The sequence below is a fragment of the Rhynchophorus ferrugineus genome, unplaced genomic scaffold (assembly GCF_030347505.1).
Source record: "Rhynchophorus ferrugineus isolate W39M unplaced genomic scaffold, kcgeb_rfMv2 rfM2, whole genome shotgun sequence".
NCBI classification, from domain to species: Eukaryota; Metazoa; Arthropoda; class Insecta; order Coleoptera; family Curculionidae; genus Rhynchophorus; species Rhynchophorus ferrugineus.
The window spans coordinates 87693201-87716015 of record NW_027472581.1 but is presented as its reverse complement, the minus strand read 5'-3'; positions in this window follow the sequence as shown (position 1 = coordinate 87716015).

Genomic DNA, 22815 nt, shown 5'->3' with positions numbered 1-22815 from the left:
AAATTATTGTATATATGTTTTTTCTTTTTTTTGCAGCTGAGATATACTTTTCCTCAAAGCTGTCGCGTAATTATTTTTGGACACTACGAAAATTTTGTTCTACATTCTATGCTCTTATACTATTTATAATATTCAGATCAAAATGTCTTTGTTATCCCAAGTTGCCCGAAACTTCATAACGCCGGATTAATTGGCGCAGTGATAAAGGCGACAAGACGGTCCCGCTGCTGTTGGAATAGTCGCAGGTTCTAATCCTGCTGAGACATGGTCGTAAATTTATGTTTACGATTGTTCTAGGCAAAAGTGTAAAACCTGACAAGGAAAATGATCCCAGTCACACTAGTAAACTGGCTGGGTAAGACCGGATGTCTTCTGAGATGGTTTCTAATTTGGTCACTTGCAACAGTAGACTTAATGTTGAGGACCGTGGTTCGGAGGCCACGTTAAACTGTAGGTCTAGTCCAGATGAACCTTCGTTGGTAAAAAGGAAACTTACAATCATAACTTAAAAATAATATATATTACTACACGCAAATTCACTTAAAATAAAAATTCTTTTTTTATAAAAATAACCTACAATCTAATTTATTTTATTGATAATTAATGAAACCAATATTAAGTCCTAAAAAGAAAAATTGAAGACAAATTCGCTCGCCTTCTGCTGTACGTTAATTTATTTTCAACTATATAATTATAATATAATGAAAACCGTTTTAAAAATTACGCAAACTTGACAACAACGTCTTGTAAACAGGATATTAATCATCTGTACATGTACATTTTCCTTAAAAAGGCGTTATTCAACAATTCTTTATGGGGGTGATAAATGATCCTCTGTAGGAGAAAATAAGATCGAGGATATTTTTAATAATCTACAAACACTTATCAAAAGTACTCGCTAATATCAACGAGAATTGATTGATATTTCTCAATTCGTCGATGGATATCTGTAAAACGATATAATAAGTGATATTTTTAGGCAGAACTGGTTGGAAATTTAGATTACAACTCTGTTATTCCGGTGTTTTGCTTCTGCTTTGCTATTTGTTTAGGACTGTGTTCGTTTCTGGTTCTGTAAACATACAGGCTCCGAAAGTCTTAATAGGCTTTTCATGTTATATACTGTTTTTATATCTGCCTCATTGATATAAATTATTAGATAACCGTTAAAAGTGTTATTTGTCGATTTTTTCTTGCTCCTAATTTGTTTACATAATTTCAGTTTATCAATATGAAATCTGTAATTGGTTTGATAATAAAAATCATGGACGTTATGAAAGAATGTGAGAAAAATTCACCTGCTTCCTAGGTTCAATAATTATTTGTTAAAGTTCTGGCGAACTTTTTACTATGTTTTCATAAAAATATACTTCCTCTTCCATATTACTTAAATAAAAGTAATTAAGTGTAAACTTTTATTTATTAACTTAAGAATAACGGTTTAATGTAAGATTAGTTTCTGAAGATTTTGAATATGAACTATTGACCAAATATTGTCCTATTAGATGGTATGAAGAGGAACAAAAATCTGTCATCACATCCTGTATTTTGATTATAATATTATTTTTGTACTTTCAGATAGCTGTAAAATTGTAAGCATTGAAATGTGTGTACATATTTTCCGAATAATTGAATTTATTATGACATTTGCCGCTACAATCAAGATTACTTATGTCATGTAAATAATAATTAGTATATCATTATTTAATTTTTTAAGGTATTAGTAACTATAAATCAATTAAAATCACTGTAGGATAAGTATTCGATATATGACAGTTTTATAAGATTCTTTAAAGTAATTATTAACATTAATTATTAGTAATAATAAAGTAAATATTAAATAAAGTAATTATTACTAATTATTATGCTTTCAAATAATTTTGGTCAATTGATGATGATTTTTTTGAAGAATTTTTGTTGAATTTTAGCTTTTATATTTATTGCCTTTTAAATCGATTTTTTTAGATTTTATGGATTATGTTGTTCCGTGTAACAGTACCCTTGAAGCTTTTTATAACTGTCTTTATTGTTAAAGTATTAAAATTTTATTATTTGATTATAAACAGTGTCGCTACATCTACGAAAAATATTACTAAAATAATTATGGAACATTGTTCTTTGTGGACATCAAAATCACTACTTTTAAATGATTTAAAACAAAACCGACGATTGGTATTTAACGAAATACCATTACCACCATACCAAATTCGCTCGATCTTGAAATTTTGTTGAACTTTAGAATTATTGGTCCTAATAATTTATCCCCTAATATATTTTCGAGAAATCTTACTTATAATTATTAGAAGCACATAATTTAATACTATGTAATATTACTTTATATTACTTACATTCAAATAAATATAAATGGAAATTTATTATGTTGCATTTTCCATTTTTAATGCCATTAAATATACTGACATGTAAATAAAATATCTTTCAATGATCACAAATGAAAAATTATGCATATATATGAATATATACATACATATATGAATATTGTTTAACTTTTTATGAATTTTTTCTTTCCTTGTTTAAATGATGTTTTAATTAATACGTTTGTTAATACGTTACGTAATATAAATATAATTATAAAATACATAACTCGATATTTCTGGCATTTTAATTTCCTTTTACGTCAATAGCAGCGTCCGCCTGATATCCAGTTTGATTTAGATTCTTAGTCGTTTTGCAAACATATCGGGCGTGTTGATGCCGCCAAAGCCGTTATTCGAAATAAGCGCATGGATATGTTTGAACGGCATACGCATTTCAATTTTCATTGTAATTTTTCTTTGACGTTTCTGTCATTTTTTGAGTGGCGAATTTTTGATATTAGGGCTTTAGTGGCATTTTTGTAGCCCGTTATTTTAACTAGAAACCACTCAAACAAATACTCCGTTAATAGAATTTTATATACAGCAAGATTACCAGGTATACAGGTTTGATTTGGCTTTTTAAACAAAAGAATTAACACAGAGGGAACTGTCATACATTAAACTTGAAAAGTTTATGTTTACTTTGGTCCCAGAGGGCATTACATAGGTTAAATATAATAATAATAATAAATATAATAATAAAATAAACCCATTAATAATAATAATAACCTAATAAAAGTAATATAATTATGAAACATTTAAGTATGACTAACATATTTACAAACTATATCGAAAGTAAATTAAAAAGAGAAAACAAAGTAATTTTACAATTTTTATATATAACAAATACTAAAAATTTTAGGACTTTTATAAAATTATATTAGTTTAAATAGGAACTTATACTTATTATTGGCATGTAAGTAAGTTCTCTTTTAATGAACATGAATGAAACATTTAGCATTTTTATATTAATAACATTTCATACCAAATAAAATAAATATAATAACTTTAAGTGATAACTGATTTCCTTTTACCATATTGTAGGCTTAAATATAACACAAGACCAATATTACTAACAGTTCAATATCAAAAATGTTCCATATTTGCTCATAATTACACCTGATGATACTCTAATCTATCAAAACCAACAATATTTATTTATTATCTTCCTAATTACAATATAATTTTAATGAAGCTTTTTTATAATTTACAATTACAATATATTAGAGTCAACATTTTTGTCCGTGTATAATATAATATTAATAATACTAAGGTGTCTTATATTAAGTGTTATATATAATTTTGGCATCAAATAAAGACAACAAGATAAAGCTGCATTCTCTAATAAATTAAAATATGTCCTCAGCTTTGATAGGTTACAAGTTAAATTCGACATCATTTCCCACTGGTATTGCTACCTCCAATATTTCGAAAGAACCCGTAATAAAATACATGTTGTGTTACCTCAGTTAAATTTGAAAACGACCTCATTATAATAAATTGGCTTTAAACATTGTGTTTGCACTGAATAATTCTTTTTACAGATTCCTAACTTACTAATGTAGACATAATGACTTCTGCTGATGCAAAGGGATCTGTAAATCAGTAAGTCAGTTTCCATAATGAATGACTCACTGTTTAAATTGCAAATAATAACTGCATCTTTGTTAAACAATGGTCTTCCCCATTTGGGTTTGCAGGCACACTATTTGTCTCATTGGTCCTATTTAAGTCATTAGACTTGTTTTGATACATAAAGGGTTACCTGAAAAATGCGCCATTGTATTCGAACCACTATAACATAGAAGTTGTAGGGAATTATATTACTGCTACATGAAGCATTTTAATATTCTAACTATAGAATATATGTAATTACCAAAATTTTTCAAAAACCAGTATTTTTTCAAAGGAATAAACATAAATTTGTTTATTTTGACATTTTTTCTGAAAATTATTTTCGTCAAATTCATCATTCATGTTGATTTTATACTTCCAGCCCCCCAGCGGAAAAATAAATGTCAAACTTACGGTAACTTTTAGTGCGGTCTAGGTTTTTAGACCTTCGATTATACTCGGGAGGCGTCGGAATAAATGGGAAACATTTGGAGTGGAGATTTTACACAGAAAATAATATTCATTAATAATGTGAACATTTTAATAAATTTAATCTTTTGCTCTCGATACATTGTATTAATAATATCTTAATATTTCAAAGCCTGGACTATTTCAAGCTTTCCATAATTTTAGTAATCCATTAAGATATTAAATCAATATAGATGACCAATAGGCTATTAAATTCTGCTTCGGTTTGTGTTTATACTTCCTGGTACGGTCCTGTGTTTTCGACTTTCTGGTATCATCCATCAATCTTGATTTTCTCTCCAGTGGGTATTTACAATTGCGTGAAATTCATTCTAATTTTCGTTCGGTTTATCGCTACGTCATGTTCATCTTGATTTTGCTGTTTACACTGCCTTAATAATTCGAATTAGAATAAACAGAATTAGAGGTTGAAGGTGTAATTCTAAATTCGTCTTTAATTCATAAATACATTTTAATTTCTATTTATCATCATAATAAAGTTTGTAAAAAGATATTGGGTTCTTTCCTGTGGAAGGATTTATAAATATTTGAACTATAAGTTGAAAAAATAAGTTCATGCCCCTTTAAAATTCTTTTAAAATGTGTTAAAGCGTGAATAACAACCGGGTGTGTGTTCTAGTCATGTCAATCGTTATATGAGCAAAAGTATGTGAGAAGTTCAGCGGTTCTTTTTTTAATTTGTGAGTGTGATATTGTGTGAAGAGTGCCCATTCTCTATCAATAAAAAATCACGAGTATTGGATCCGGAATTTTATAATATATAAGATAAAATGTATGTTCGTTTCGCAGCAATTTATCATTGGTCCATATTTGCGGCGTTTTTCTTTTCAGCATTTTTAAATGACGTGTCAACCTAGGCAGTTTTTGTCTAACAGGAAATGATCTGTGATGATAAAACAGTTCGAAGTGGCATTTCATTTTTATTTAGGTATCTTTCCAAACTCATTTAAAAGTCTGGTAACAGCTGATTTACCAACTGTTAAGCTGTGTTAATGCTATTTGAGAGCTTGAGTAGGATTTTTGTCCAATAAGTTTCACAATTAATTGTCTTCGGATTTTTTTATCCTTCGGCCCCTTCTTGTTGTCACTAATCTCAAGATGCTGATTTCTAAAACGTTGAAAAGAAAACCGAGCAGTGGTATATGACGCTGCAACATCACCGTATGAATATACTTACTAGCTCAATAGTACTAAATAGAAAATTGTTTTTTATATAGAGGGTTATTAATACCATCAAATTTGACAGGTTTTAACGGATGCCTTCATTGAGATTTCGCATTTTTACCACAATATATAGTACTGATCAAAATTTTTGCAGATATGGATTCTTTATCGGAGATCTATCTCCAGATTAGTCTTACAATGTAAAATAGGTAAATATTAGATATATTTGTATGTAACGCCTTTCCTTTCTCTTGCCGTGGTATCTTTTCTGATATGAAATTATTATTTTAGGTTAATTTAAGTTATATGATCCTGTTTACTTCATCATTTTCGAATATCAACATCCTTAAAATCAAATACAAAAAAAAAGTTTAAATATTTTCAATGATTGTGCACTTTATTTTCGGAAACCAACTTTATTCATTAAACCGTATAATTCATTAATTAATGAGACCAATCAGTCATAAATCGGTCCGTGCCACGTATGCCAAACGATAGCCGGAATCAATTTAATTATTCTATTTTTAGCTTAGTGAATATCGCTCTGTTTTCGGGCCAAATATCGCGTTATTGCCCACGGAAGTGAAACTTCCGTTAAATTAAATTCGGCTTCCTTTAATGAAAAAATATCCTACCTTATGGAACTGTCGAAAAAAAAGTTAACAGCGAATTTAAAGCGATTTAATCGAAAATATTTTGCCGTTTGTTTGAATACCAGGTTCTATTTGTATTTATTATGTAAATATAGGAAAGCAACAGACAGGTGGTGTTTTACGTCTACAGGATCTTTAACTATTTAGCTTTTTGCTACTTGAATTGCTTTTGAGATTTTTTGAGGTGAAATATAAGTCATATTAGTGGCATTTTATGATTTCGTAGTCGACGTATTTGTTCACGGTGAACTTGCAATTACAATGTTCTAATTCCCCGCAACTAAGTTAATTTGGGAATTCATTTTTCTGATAGTGAAAGTTTTATTGGTTACATTCTCCACCATATTATAACCTGTCTTTCTCCTCTTCTTTTTACGATAATATATTAGGCGTTTACAGTGATATCTGGTGGTGAAAAACAGTATCAGTGAAAACAAGCTAACCTAACTGTCGATGTCGAAGTCGATGGTTTTAAAATTTTAAATATAAAATGATACATTATTTTAGCAGTATTGAATTAGTCAATGTATTCAGACGCTAATAGTGGAACCCTCATATTGCAGTTTTGTTTTAGTAGTTTAATTTGAAGAAATTTGCTGCCGAATTCTATTAAACAATTTTAGAAACGTTCGATGAAGGTGTCTCATCATATCTCAATTTTCGAATTTGTTACATTGATTTAAAATCTTAATTTGTATATAAGAATAGTAGTTACAAAGAAAGTCATGAATGACCAATAAACTCAAAGACAATGAATTGCAAGATTTGGATATTGGACAAGTTGTTTGCTAGCAAGGCAAGTTTGCAAGTTTTCTGTAGATTATTGTAATTGACAATGGGGGAGCTATCCATTTCGAAACCACAATGGAATATTCATTAGCAGCTAAAATCTGATTGTAAGTGTTACTGCATATATCTAGCGATGTTAACTAAACATATTGCAAGACATATTGTTGGAGCAAAAGACCAGCAATAGCAAGGAAAAGACACGCAGTCATTATCAGATTCATCAAGCATAATTGTTTTTGATTACAATTGTTCAGTTTAATACTGCATGTCATGGCTGGCACACCATATCGCTATGTTGTAAAAAAGATAGGAACAAGCAAAATAGAATATTCATAACCTATAAGCCATAAAAGTAACGGGTAATGAGCAGCGACTAGAATATTTGTTACCCAGAGTAGGGTCAATGAAATTAGTGCTTGACATAATAAAAATGTTTTGATTCCACGCAGTGTCAAGTTTTAGAATAGAAAGAAAACAATTTAGAAGAAAAAATGAAGTGAACAGAAGAACACAAGAAAAATTCTTCATATAAATCGTAGTTATTTTGATTACTCTTATTTATTTCAGTATATTTGTTTCTTAAAGGTATGCTGCTTCTCATTCTAATTCAATATCATTTATCAAAATAATTTCGTAACATAATAAGAAACATAAACGTAGTTTTTTCGCATGAATCTTTTAATATTTGAGAACAGAACTTATATAATGATGGAATTAGTAGTAATGCTTTATATTTATATTTTTTGCTTGAAGATAAGTGTATCACAAAATGAACATTGGAGGCCATCTAACGCAGACTCTTGTGGTTATGAAACCATTTTCTTATATATTAAAAATTAACTCGCTTTTAATTTAATTATTATAACGTGTCACGGGAGCATTAGATGCTTGCATTTACTCTCTTTGTGTTGTCACAATATATATTAACCAAAATATTTCTTGCAATTTATATTTTCCAACTAATATGGCAATATCATTTCCATTTTGCTTGACTTTCAATGAAAAATAGCTAAGCAATCAACTGCTAACCTGCATGAAAGGATTTTGAATGTTTGACCTTTGTCATTGGTATTAAACTTGTTACTTTTGAATCACTTAAATCTAAACCGACAGTTGGAATATGATGGACAGCATCATAAGTTTCTAAAAGCTTTTGGTGGGCAGATTTTTTCTTCAGAGGAGCAATTAAATTAAAAGAAGTAAATTTAATTAATACCATATGTAAAAAAATCAAACTTTCGAACGGTTTGAGATAATATTGATGAAATGTTTTCGTTTGATTTTTTATGTTAACTCAGCTCCTAGTTTACCATCACCGCTTATATTTGACATATAATTGAAGATGATTTTAATAAATGAAAACTTTTTCTACGAATAGCAGGATATATTTCAATAAAACATCTTTACTTCTTTGAACTACCACGTAGTTTCTAGCGACGTAATGTAACTCTTAATTTATAATTAGCTACTCCCGATGTCGAATTTAAATTCTCTTAAATAAATAAGCTTCATAAACTTTACCATTTCCATCTGTTTAATGTTCTTAATTAAATACCTTGTAATCTGCTTTAATAAAACATACAAAAACAGCGTCGCGGTTTTTTTTCTCTCTGGCCTCCCCATAGATGGGATAAAATATAATTAAAATTTTAAGCAGTCCCGCTCGCTGTCGCGACGTAACTTGAGCGAAAAATCAACACGAAACAATTTGTTGTCGTTAACTTAAAATTTAGCGTGTCGGTGAGTTGTGGAGTTTTTGGCGAGGTCAGTATTACAAAACATTGTGATGTCTAAAGCAGCCTGTTTGAACGTTTAACTTTTAATGAGCGTTTCCACTTGTCCAGTTTAATTACGCCATATGGACCAGACATGTTCTAACTATGGCGTACGGTGAATGAAATATGCATGAGCTATTATTCGCGTCATAATCTGGGGAAATATTCCGATTGTTTAGGGGACAATATAGTAAATTTTACCTTCTTCCTTGATAGAATATATACATTGGGTTTAGTGCATTTTCCTGCACATTACGGTAAATAATTTACATATTTCTGCAAGCAATAAGTCGTCTAAATTTTGATGGATCATGAAAGACGGGATCCTTGTGTTAATTATTGTATATTTTTATTAATAAGACCGAAGTTTGCCGCAGGATTTGTTAACTATGTATTTATACAAATCTGTCGTAACCAAATTCGCCCATACAGAAAGGAACACAACCGAAAACGATTGTCTCCAAATGGTAATTTGAGTGTTGGAAAGAGAGAAAAGTCCGCAGGAAGCCAGGAATTCATTCGCAACATTTATGTGAAATAGTACGTTACTTTGACGAGACATTTGAGAGTATTATTTCTACAAACTCATCCTCTTTTCAGCCTCTTAGCATTATAATGCTTAGATAAAATAATGTATTTTTTTCTGGCCTACTTGTAAGAATAAACATGATGACCAACTTTGAAAAACATTTTAAATTTTATTACTTCTACAAATAAATGGATTTTTGAAAGAAACATAGAATAATTGTAAAACGGTCCTAACATAATTAAAAATGATGCAAATGCGTGTGATCTAGGTGTTTTGCATTGCTTGGTCTATTTACAAGTCTTATTTATACATTATTTTCATAAAACTAGACGATATAAGTTTAAAACATAGCTGGAGTAAGGGTTTTTAAAGCAATCGTACGTAGTATAATGGAGACAAGTTGTATATTTTCGATTCAAGCGTTAGTAAAATATAGTTAAATCTTATATAGCAAAGCGAAAACCATCAGATATAGCTTCAGTAATTTATTTTCGTGGAGATTATTCTGATGTTAGTATTTACTATTTTTACAATTTTTTTATCGAGGTAATGAATATTGTTGAAACAATCTGACGATGAGTTTCATTTGTTTCACTTGTTTCATCTATTGAGTATTTCAGTAATTTTTCGTACCATTGGTAGCTCAAAAGCGATTTTGTAACTATGAAACATAAGATGAATAATTGAAATATAATAGAAAAAGAAGAAATGAAATAGTATACACATTTTCAAATGATGTAATGTGAAAATGATAGTTAACTAACGCTAACTGACGTCAATATTTCGTAATACTTTCGATGGATGTTTGAGCTATGGTGATTTTTCAGGTTTTATACTCTCTTCAATCACAGTGGTAATTTAAAAATAAATGTTTATTTGTAGTCTCTCTATCTGATATTATTATTATAAATTATAATTTTGTTATTCTTTGTAACTCTAATCATATCTATTAACTTTTCAAAACAATTAATGAGGAAACTGGCTTTCAGTGTAAAAAACAGTTGTGGCAACTTTGCGACAAAAGTAATTTTAACAATAAATTACCCGTATATTTTCTATAGATTCCTCAATACTCTAATATTTTATAACTAGCGACCCGCCCCGGCTTCGCACGGGTGCAATGCTGATACTAAATTAAATACACTACAGAAAAAATATGAACGTTGTATATAAAAACATAGCGGCCCGCTCCGACTTTGCACGGGCATAAAATATATATGCCTATGTCACTCAATGAAAACATGATTAAAATCGATCCAGTATTTTTGGTTCATTCATTACTGCCCTTGGCCTGCACGCATTAAATTTGGAGTAAAACAATTCCTCTTCCCCTATACTTACTATGAAGATTTCCTGCTATCTTTGGAATATCTAAATTCATACAATTTTTATTACATTACACATTTTTAAAAGCAAATTTTAAATTTGTAATATTTCCGAAAATATTTGTTTAATTTACATGCTGTAAGGAACCATATTGATCTATATTAATTGCACACTGTATTTAAGGTACTTAATTCGATAAGGATTAATGCCGTATTGCTTAAAATAGCTTCGTAAATAAGCCATTTTCTCACGTAAAAAGTAAACAATAAAAATGGTTAATGTGGGTTATATAAATTTTAGCGAATTATATAATTTTATAGTTTACAGTGTCTTATTTCCAGTATATTAGTATTACTAGTTTCCAATATAACCTTAAAAAGGTATACAATAGTTTATGTAATATTTTATTTACATTTTTTACAGTACCAAAATGTTGAAGATATCGAAGTAACAGCTGACTATTTTAAACTATCAGATATGAAACTAGTCATTAGGATTAAATAAAAATCAATACCCTTTTACAAAAAAAACCACAAATATAATAACAGTCAGTAAGATTCTTTAACTTTTATGTTTACTTTTAACTATTTTGATTTCATTACTCTGAATACTATGGATAATAATAATAATAATGAACTATTATATAGCACTAGTATTTATTGCAGTGTATTGTGAATTGACCAAATGTTTAGAGACAGGAATAAATTGTAGACGTATAGAGTAAAATCTGCACTATATTGTGGATGCGTCAAAACTTCATTGCCAATGCCATTGATTGTGGAGGTATAAAATATATGTGTAGTCTAAATGGTTGGCCCATTTCTTGTAAAGTTTCCTTTCCAATCTCACTAGATACTTATGTTCATCTTTATTAAGCAGCCATGCAGTCTTTGAAACCACTTGTAAAGCTTCTCCGAGCTTCCGCTATCGCTTTTTCGGACTTTATATTTTTATTATTGAGCAACAGTCAATACACGTAATCCACAAGATGGATTCCAACAAAAACATAAAATCTGCGCGTTCAATTATTTACTTTAAGTTCTGAAATAAAGGCTTCCAAGTAATTTTATGGTCGATATTTATTTAGTTCCTTGCCGATATCTTGTGATCAAAAGATTAGTCGCCCAGAGCGATGTTCATCTTTAATATCAAAATTATCGAAAAAAAAAAACAAAAACAAAATTGCTCTGTTATTGGAATAAGTGTCTTGAAGTTGATTGACATTCCGCTTCCGGAAATTTTCTCTTACTGTCTCCTGGAACTTATTGTATAACCCAATCCATTTATATAACACGGAAGTTTTGTCTGGATAATCTTAGAATTTTAATGAACCGGTATTTTGCACAGGCACGTGTCGGCAAACACTAGAATATTAACGGATGTAATGCTACTGGAACAAAATCGAGTTTTCGGATAATATTCGACTACATGAATTAATATTAATTCAAAAATTAAACAGCGATAGCATCTTAAGACCGAATAAATAATTAAATTCCGAAGCGATACTACGCGTTACAAGAAAAACAATGTTCCCTTTAAAAATTTAATTGAATTCCAACTGTGCGTTTCAAGATCAAAACATTTAACACAAATTAATATCGGGGATAAAAATTATATATTAGCGGGATTGAGTATCAGATGTTTTGTAAAACATACATTTTAGTCTGTAGATAAACCTTATAACTAGAACTAGAACTTAAATAACAGGTCAATTGAAAAGTCCCCTGCCTACCATAGTAAAACACGTTTATTGGCAATTTTTTTTATTCAACATAATTCGTACGATTAGTCCTTTGCTTCAAAATAGGCCTCAGTTTCGGCAATCACCTTTTCATTCGACGAACGTTTTGCCATCGTTTTCACTGATTTGTGACACGTTGCATTGTCTTGGTGAAGCATCACTTTCTTTTTCTTCAAATGCGGCCGTTTTTCGGTGATTTCGTCCTTGAAACGGTCCAATAATGCTATGTAATAGTCGCTGTTGATGGTCCCTCCTTTTTCAAGGTAGTCAATGAAAATTATTCCATGCGAATTCCAAAATACAGACGATATAAACTTGTCAGCTGACTGTTGTGTTTTCCCACGCTTTGGAGCTGGTTCATCGTGTGCAGTCTACTCGGATGACTGTAGATTGGACTTCGGAGTGAAATAATGAAGTCATGTTTCATCAATTGTCACATATCGATGTAAAAACTCGGGTTTATTACGCTTGATCATATTCAAACATTGCTCCGTATCATCAACTCGTCGTTGATTTTGGTCAAAAATGAGCTCGTGCAGCCCCTACTTTGTATAGAGCACATTCACGTTGTACTCGTTCAGTTGATATCTTTAGAGTGTCTGCTACTTCATTCAATTTCAATTTACGGTCATTCAATATCATTTTGTGGAATTTTTTAATGTTTTCGTCGGTAATAACTTCTTTTGGGCCTTCACTTTGTTCACCGTCTTCGGTGCTCATTTCACCACGTCTAAACTTAGCATACCAATACTTGATGGCTGATTTTCCTGGGGCAGTGTCCGGAAACTCGACATCAAGTCAAGTTTTTGCTTCAACTGTATTTTTCCTTTCAAAAAGCAATATTTTATCAACACCCGAAATTCCTTTTTATCATTTTTTTTTCACAATAACAAAAGTTGCCTCACTCAAAATGCTATAATTTACAAATTAATGTTCCGACAGTTGTCAAATTTAGTCACGTATCTTTTGAGGATTAGGGCTAACTAAAAACATTTGGATTTAATTCTAATAGCACCATCTATATGTCAGGCTGGGGACTTTTCATTTAACTTTTTATTAGTGAGTTTGGTCTTAGACTACTATAATAAGCAATAAGAAAGGGGAATGAACTTTTCGTTTGTGATCTCTTTTGTAGTCCATTTTTACATCTTAAACACCCGTTGCACGCAAATGGAGATAGAGTTTTATTGATTCTTTTTTAGGATTTTCTATTTCTTCTCCAAGCTTTAGAGTTTTATTTTTTAATCTTGGGATCCCACATTTATTCCTACCTAATTTTCTAATTGCCCTGTGAGTTTTTTAACTTCTAGTTGCGCTATTTTGAGACTGTTTTTCTCCTTGGCCGTTTTGTTAGTAATGGCGAATTTAGTTGTCCTTTTATTATATTATCCATTAATTAACTGATTAATTACTTTCTATAAAATATCGAATACGTAGATAAAGATTTTTTATTATTATTTAATAATTACATTGTTACTAGTAGTTTCCAAGTTACTTAAAATTTGTCTTTATGATCACTTAAATCTACATATATATCTAGGAGGACCCACCGGCCCCATCTCAGTCTCTGATGAAATAATGTTTATATATGTCACTGCTGTATTTTTTATTATATGCACCTCACTACTCAACAAGATCAGATGGTTTGATTCCTTTGAAGCTGTGTCGTGTTCTGGTGGTATCTAAAAGCTTAAATACTTCAATATTCTCATGATAATGGAGCTTTTCCCCATGCCCCATTGCAATTCTTTTGATTTATTGACTTATTGTGGTTATCTGAAGGTCTCGATGTAGCTAATTGGTCCTATAGTATTTGGGTGCACCCACAATGCCTCTCAGGACTTTGTTCTGAAAAAATTGTATTTCTTTATATTACTCCTTGCAAAACATCCCCATAATTGAACTCCGTATGTCTATATAGGTTTTGGTATTTGCTTATATAACAGCAATTTATTATGTACTGATAATTGTGACTATCTTCCAATTAACCAGTACATTTTCCTATATTTCAATTTCGGTACTTTTCTATTCTTCTTTATATGTTCCTTCCAGGGAAGTTTTGCATCAAGATTCATTCGAGATATTTAGCGTTGTCGCTATATGCAATGATAGTATTATTTAATCTTATAGGTGCTCGTACGGTCTGATTGTAGGTGAACTGCACATGCACATATTTACTTTCGTTAATTTTTGTTTTCCAAGCTTGTATCCAATTATTTATATTGTGACTTGCCTGTTGTAATTATCGTGAGGCTTCATCAGCAAATGTAGCCATCGTGATATTCTCCATTTGTGGTATATCACAGGTGAGGAGTGTATAAATCATTGGCCCCAGTACACTTCTTTATGGTACACATGTTTTAGCTTCTTTTATCGTAGAGTTAGCTTCTTCTTTTTTGAATGTAAACGTTATGGTTTTAATGTACGATTTTAATAGTTCGGTGTGTTGTTTTGGTAAGATTTTCTGTAATTTATGAAAAAGGTCTTCATGCCAAACTTCCAAGAACCGCCTTAGAACCAAACTGGTGTGTTTGTATTAGGTTTTTGCTCTCTATATCGATATAATCTAAGAAAACAAGCAAAAAAAATCAATAATCATATTAAGATTGATCTGTTAATAAATTATATTAACCATATTTGGATTTGAACTTAAATTATTTAGAATTTAATAACACTACATGACAATTCATGAATCAATTCCATCTTCAATCTCCATCCAGAAAACTAATTTATATTTGTCTTACATAATAGCTGCTACACGGCTTTAATTTCCAAATCAATACTAAGCTGTGAAGCAGAAAATTATTCGCAGTTCTATTTCTGGTCGAAATATTTGTCAGTATAGTTCGCCGCGGTTGTCTCATTGAAATTCCTTAAATACCCGCTGTCTATGTATATAATGTTCTGTCGGAATTAATAGAGTTTTAATTGATTTTAGTTCGGGAGATAATTAGAAATTATTATTAAATTTATATTCTAGTTAAGATTTATTTTTTTTATCAATATTTTTTATAATTTTAGTACGAATTGGTTTAAATGTAATTAAAGAGTAAATGGCATTTGAAGGAAGTAAAAAATTTGAAAAAGTACTTTATTAGTTAAATTTTGAAAAAAATGTACTGAAGGTCATCAAATGCTGTATGAAGCCTCTGGAAACCACGTTCTATCGATTTCAACATTGGTGATTTTGATAGCGAAGACAAAAGCGTCCTGGACAAACAAAAATTTTGAAGATGAGCCATTATTCGACGAAATTATTATTGGAAGTCACTATTTATTATAACTGATACGTTTGAGCTGAGAGCACTGCGCGAAAAAAGGACAGAATATGAGTAAAGATTCAACAATGTCATTCTTCAGTATGACCACGCTCGACGATATATTGCAAAATCCGTTGAAACATACTTGGAAATATTAAAGTTAAACATTTAAGTTTAAAGTGGAAGTGTTACACCATCCACTATATTCTCCAGACCTTGAACTGTCTGAGTAGTGTTTCATTTCTTGTGAAGATCTTTCTTAAAAAAACAGTTTAAACTAGTTCACTGGACTAAAGAAATTTAGTTTCTTTATATTAATGCAAAATATTCAAAAAAGGTGTAATGTTACTGAAATATTTATTGATTGAACATTGCACATTTTGTTATAATTACAAATGTCAATGTATAATATAGAAATAAAATGAATTTATCACAGATAGTGTTCCAAGTATCGTGAAAACAAGAGGAAACAATACTATTTAGTACTACTAGTAATTTATATTATGAATATTCTCAAAACAAACTAAGACATAATTTACAATGATGAAATTCAATAATTAGCAATAAGAATATTTACTGAGTACTGCATACGAATTAACAATATTTAGGTTATTGAAGCTCAAGCTGAATAATTCATGTATAATTCCGACATTTCAATGTCATTTTGCTTGACAGCAGTGATGAACCTGCTATTATTTGTATTAATAGGTAGTTAGATTCACGAGAAATTTTGTTGAGCATCGACATATATAGCTTCTTTTGGTCGGTCTATTTTGATATGTTTAAAGAATTTCTTCGACTTGCAGCTAAATAGATGAGGTAAATCACTAATATCTAAATTTATGAAATTAGGACAAGCTTTCGTTTAAAACTTCATTACCATAGAACGACACCAACGAGACTGCGTAAAGTATATGTTCATGAGGTAATTGAATGCATATATTTCATGAGAACATTATCTTTCATAGATCAGTTTGTTATATTATCGCTGTAGTCTGGATACCAGCTTTAGTTGCTCCTTCAGCAGATTTAGGTCTGGCCCAAGGACGAAGACTTTACTAAAAAATGTTATTTTTTAGACGATATTGTCTAAAGACAATCACAAACAGAAATTTACGACCATGCCCCAGCAGGATTCAAACCCGCTGATATAGTAACAGCAGAAAGACTGTCCTGTCGCCTTTACCACTGCACTAACCAAGTCGGATTTTTATTTGTTAATTCCAATTTTTATTATTTCCAACAAAAATTTGATTCTAACAAAATACTGATTATAATTAATATACTAGTTTAATTTTTTTTCTCTTTGCTTGGGCGAAATTATTTCTATTACTTGGTAAATATATTGCTTTAGTTAACATATAATTTCCTTCTCTAAAGGGGCCCCATCAAAAGAAATATAGTAGACTGTTAGCCGAATTAGAATTTGTCAGCTTTTTTAAACTAAAATTTAATTTAATTTTAAATTTTAAACAGCTGGATTTTTTCAATGCAGTTACAAATTAAATGAGTAACATTCATTCACTCAGTAAGCTAAGTAAATATATGGTATTATTCACAACATTTTGTATTAAACTGGCTAAAACAAAACATTCTGAATGAAGATTTAGATATGATACGTTTCCATATAGATTTCGAATTGATTCATTTAGAGATTTAGATTTGAGCGCAATAGACGGCTGGCAAGGTTATACCATCTGTATTTTGGGATGCGCATGAAATAATTTGAAATCTGACTGAATTTTGAAGAAATTTGACGATCTTGAAAAAGGAAGGACCATCAACAGCGACCATCAATAGCGTTATTGGACCATATTGAAGGACGAAATCGCCGAAAAATGGCCACATTTGAAGAAAAAAGAAAGTGCTGCTTCACCAAGACGATACACCGTGTCACAATTCAGTGAAAACGATGGCAAAAATACATGAATTGGGCTTCGATTTGCTTCCTCATTCACCGTATTTCCTAGATCTGGCACCTAGCAAATAGTTTCTGTTCTCAAAGCTCAAAAGAATGCTCGCTGGGAAGAATTTTTCGTCGAATGAAGAAATGATCGCCGCAACTGAGGCCCATTTTGAAGCAAACGACATATCGTACTACAAAAATTGCAGCGAAAATTTGGAGGTTGGCTATAATCAGTGTACCACCCTTGAAGGGAATTATGTTGTATATATATATATATATATATATATATATATATATTTGTTTGGTTGATGACTTATTATCCCATATTATCACATTTTACAAGATATTACATGATATATCCTTGGTCTTTTATACGTACGCGTTAACAGCCCCGTCTCGCGTAAAGCAGATAACGCTGAAGGTTGCTAATTAGTATTTTAAACGCAAAAGATTTAATTAAGCAAAATATAAGTCAAACATATCGCCGTCAACAAAGTTGCCCATACGCGCGTGACGTAATCGACCTAGTTCGGGGTGCCTTGCTGTAACACGGAGGGAAGGTCGTGCATTTTTGATATGGGGGGTATAAAGTCCATGATCCGTGTCAGTTCGGTTTCATTCAAAACTTCCCTCGCCCCCGAAAACAAGAAGTTCTGACATTTAGTTTGTTATTTTCATAACGACGTTTGAAAGGTTGCGAGCCAGTTAACGTGGCTAATTTCAATTGATGTTAAATATAGGATACGTAAATGTGTGATACTTGACCATACACCAAAAAGTATAACTTTTAGAGTAAAGAAGCAGTAGACGAAAATAATATGAAATGTGCAAATTACTATTTTCCTAATATCCGATATTATTTAATGATAAATAGGAGAAAGGAAACAAGTTTGTAGACATCAGTGGGTGGTATCTTGACTTATTTAAATTATTTACAGTTTGGGTCAATAAAATAATATACTTCTGAATGCTAACATGCAGTTTTCAATCTCAAAACTTGCTAAATCAGGATCAGGAAACTGACGGAAATATCACAGCCACCTTAACAAAGTGCAGGAAGATAGCCAAACATTTTCATGCTTGGAATGTTGAATATGAGTTTAGAATCTTACACAAAAGAGAAAGTGAGGGATGAAGATCACCCCTTAGTAATATTCAATATTGTTTTGCTAGTTAAAATAACATATTTTTTTATATAAAAGCTTATTTTATTAAGTTGTCTTATGTATGAGAACGTTTTAAACACAGAAAACTGTTTTATTCTACAACCACATGATGTTCGTTGTCGTTGCAGATGCTTGAATAGCTTACAGTTGTTGTAAAATCTATTGTACACTGTTTTTATGTCATGTCGCTTGTACCTTCGTCCGCTAGTTTGCCAGTAAGCATCTTCGAAATGGCACTGTGTCTACCAAAATTTCGGAATCATTTTCCAAATCTTGCTGACTTCAGGATCCATAAGTCCATGGCTAAGAAATTGAGGTATAACGATCCTTGTGAAAGGATTATAAACATAGAAGAGCTATTAAATTACTTTAAAAATAGTTTTATTCAAAGAAAGAAGAGTCTAAATACCTCGATGCATATCCCGGTGATAGAATAAATTAGAAATATTGTGTTAGATAAAAAGCAGAGCAGATTTGACTAAAAATCAAGAAACTGTACTGGTTAGTCGGGAGATACTCTCAACTTGGGCTAAAATTAAAGACATTCGTTTATCAGACATTGATAAAGCCAATTTGCACCTATGGAGTGCAAATATAGAGTTGCACTAAAACATCAAACCAACTAGTAATCCGACGTACCCAAAACAAAGTTCTAAGGTTAATTACCAACGAAGAGGTGCACGATAACCTCTAAATCAAATAGATATACGAAGTGATCCAAGATTTCGCCTTAAAATATGAAATAAGCTTAATAAATCACAGAGACGTGGAATCAACACAGAAGATATAAGTAAACGAAACCACACGAACTTGTATAGTGTATAAGTGTATTTTTAACTTTAGCTTAAGCAGATTAGTGTTATTCCAATTTGGAAATTACATACTGATGTATAATCCCGTACCCGCCTTGCATTTGTATTAACAGTACAACAGAACGCTAGTAATAAATTGATTTATAAATCAAGATTATACTAAGCTTATCTTATCATCTGGAGAACTAACAAAATAAGAGTATACTATGCTCGTGTATGATCAATAATTCCTTTAATTATTTCTTAAGAAGTTATGATCATTTTTATACTCTGAAGATATTATTGGTGACATGACAGTTGTTCTAAAACACAAACAACAAGACAACATATTTCTTAAAGTTGTAGAGAATAAAATATTGTTTATCACATTATTAGTTCAAGATATAAGGTCTATTTTTTACACTATAACTAAAACGAGTACATAAACATACACATTATCGTTTTCGTATATAAAATTCAAAGCCTCATAAGGTATTAAGTGCTTTAATTTAATTTGACCGGCAATTGGTATCTATTGGTAACAAAATGTAAAGTACCTATATCCATCAAGCTAACGAAAATGCTAAATCAAAAGATATTGACATATTTCTATATAAAATAATATTTTCCATTTTATTTCACTATAACTCAGTTATTCAGCGTAGACAGGCATTAGTCATGGAATACTCAAAATTGTATTTTAGTCATTCATTATTCTTGTCTGATTCAGGAACTTACGGTGATGGCTCTAACTCAATTGTCGGTTTTGGTTTAAACTATTTAAAAGTAGCGAATTTAATGTTATTGATAAAGAACACACATGAGGATTAAAAAAGTTTGAAGTCTGTAATTCATGACAAGACTTATTGCACGAAAACTCAGCTGAAATTCTCAAAAAGCAGACATAAAAGGCAGCGTTTTCTGTAGTGTACTATGACTGGCGATGAAAAGTAAATATACTGCGACAATCCCAAGTAGAAAAATTCACGGGTCAATTTAGGAGAGACATACATATTGATACAGAATCTCTTCTGTAGTACATTATGGGCTAATAAAACCGAATGAAAATTACTAGAGAAATTTACCGAACTCAATTGAACAAAAGCAACGACCCATCTCTGCAGAAAAACACCGTCAATGGAGAACAGTTATCAAAAGTCATCATGTTGCATGTTACATTTCGGACACACGTAAAAACTTGTGAAAAATTATAAAATATTATGGATGTAATATGACAAAATAAAACTATTTTATATGAATTGTTTTCTAAAATAAGTGTAATTATGGAAATGTTTGTTTCGTTGTCTATTTTAATATTTCTGCCATTATAAACGAAGGAGATTATTTTAAGTTTAAAGGCAGAATTTATATGTTTTTATTTCTTTTTTTTTGTGATATTTTAGTATCCTTTTCACCAACTAGCATATATTTTGTTTAATTTGGGCTCCGAACGGTCTTTGGTGGTCAGTGACCAACTTGATGATCATATCAGAACACATTCAGTCTTACCTAGCCTGATTGATGGCGTGGCTGGGATCAATTTCCTTGTTCAATTTTCCACTCTTGGCTAAAGACAATCACAAATGTTAAACAATCACAAACAGAAATTTACGACCATGCCCCAGCAAGATTCGAACCCGCTGCTATAGCAACAGCAGAAAGACTGTCCTGTCGCCTTTACCACTGCACTAACCAAGTTGGATTTTTATTTGTTAATTCCAGTTTTTGTTATTTCCAATAAAAAATTGATTCTAATAAACTAATGATTATAATTAATATAATAGATTGATCCTTTTTTGTTTTCTTGGGCGCAGATTTTAGAAACTATTTCTATTACTTGGTAAATATATTGCTTTAGTTAATATATAAGTTAATTCTCTAAAGTGGCCCCATGAAACGAAATATACTACACTGAACGCCGAATTCGAATTTGTCACCTTTTCTGAAGTAAAATTTAATTTAATTTTAAACTTTAAACTGCTGAATTTTATCATTGCAATTACAAATTAAATGAGTAACGTTCATTCACTCAGTAAGCTAAGTAAATATACAGTATTATTCACACATTTTGTATCAAACTGGCTAAAGCAAAACATTCTGAACATTATATTTAGATTAATTAATTTCCAACCATAATAACTGGATATATTAACACGTTTTTTTTATGATCAGACTCTTTTTTATACGAGATTAAATGTTACGTTCGTGACAAAGAATGGGATAAAACATAATTTAAACAAAAAATAAATAATGTGAAACAAGTAAACAACAATATGGTTTCGCTTGTCAGGATTCCTTGTCAAGCAAACAAAAATTTAATAACATGCCATCAAATTTTCCACTCGCCGGGACTATATACATGTAACCATATTTTTACTGCGTGTTTGTTTTTGTCATGACTAACCGATGAAGAGAAGCCCTTTCTAATATTCGGCGTTAAGAGTCGCTATATAAAAACTTGTTGTGTTTTGGGGGGTGTGGAGTACTAAGTGTACTAAGTGTACTAAGTGTGTGTACTAAGTGTGTGTACTAAAATATATAATCCAATCTTTAATTTAATAAATATGTTACTTTTTTTTATAAATTTAAGGTCTCTTTTTACCAATGTAAAAAGTACCAACCACCACGTCTAAACTTAGCATACCAATCCTTGATGGTTGATTTTCCTGGGGCAGTGTCCGGAAAGTCGGTATCAAGTCAAGTTCTTTCTTTAACTGTATTTTTGACCTTCAAAAAGCAATATTTTATCAACACGCGAAATTCCTTTTTATCCATTTTCATCACAATAACAAGAATTGCTTTACTCAAAATGCTATAATTCACAAACTAATGATCCGACAGCTGTCAACTTTATACAAGTATCTTTTGAGGGTTATGGCTAACTAAAAAACATATGGATTTAGTTCTAGTAGCGCCATCTATGTGTCAGGCCGAGGATTTTTCGATTCAGCTGTTTATAATTATCCGGTGAAAAATGGAAAGAGGAAACCTTTTTCTACTTATGCGGAAGCTTATAGCATATACTCTGTTGTCTGTAAATATTTGATTTCTTGTTGAACTGATGATTGATGATGATTTCCATAGAAGCATCATTAGAAATGCCATTAGAAAATTTGTTAAGAGTCATAAACCGAGACTTCTTACAGGGACAAACCTATTGAAGAATGGCCAGTAGTTTTAATTAAATCAAATCGTCAAAACTTATTTGTGCATCTTACATGTGCATGAGTATATATG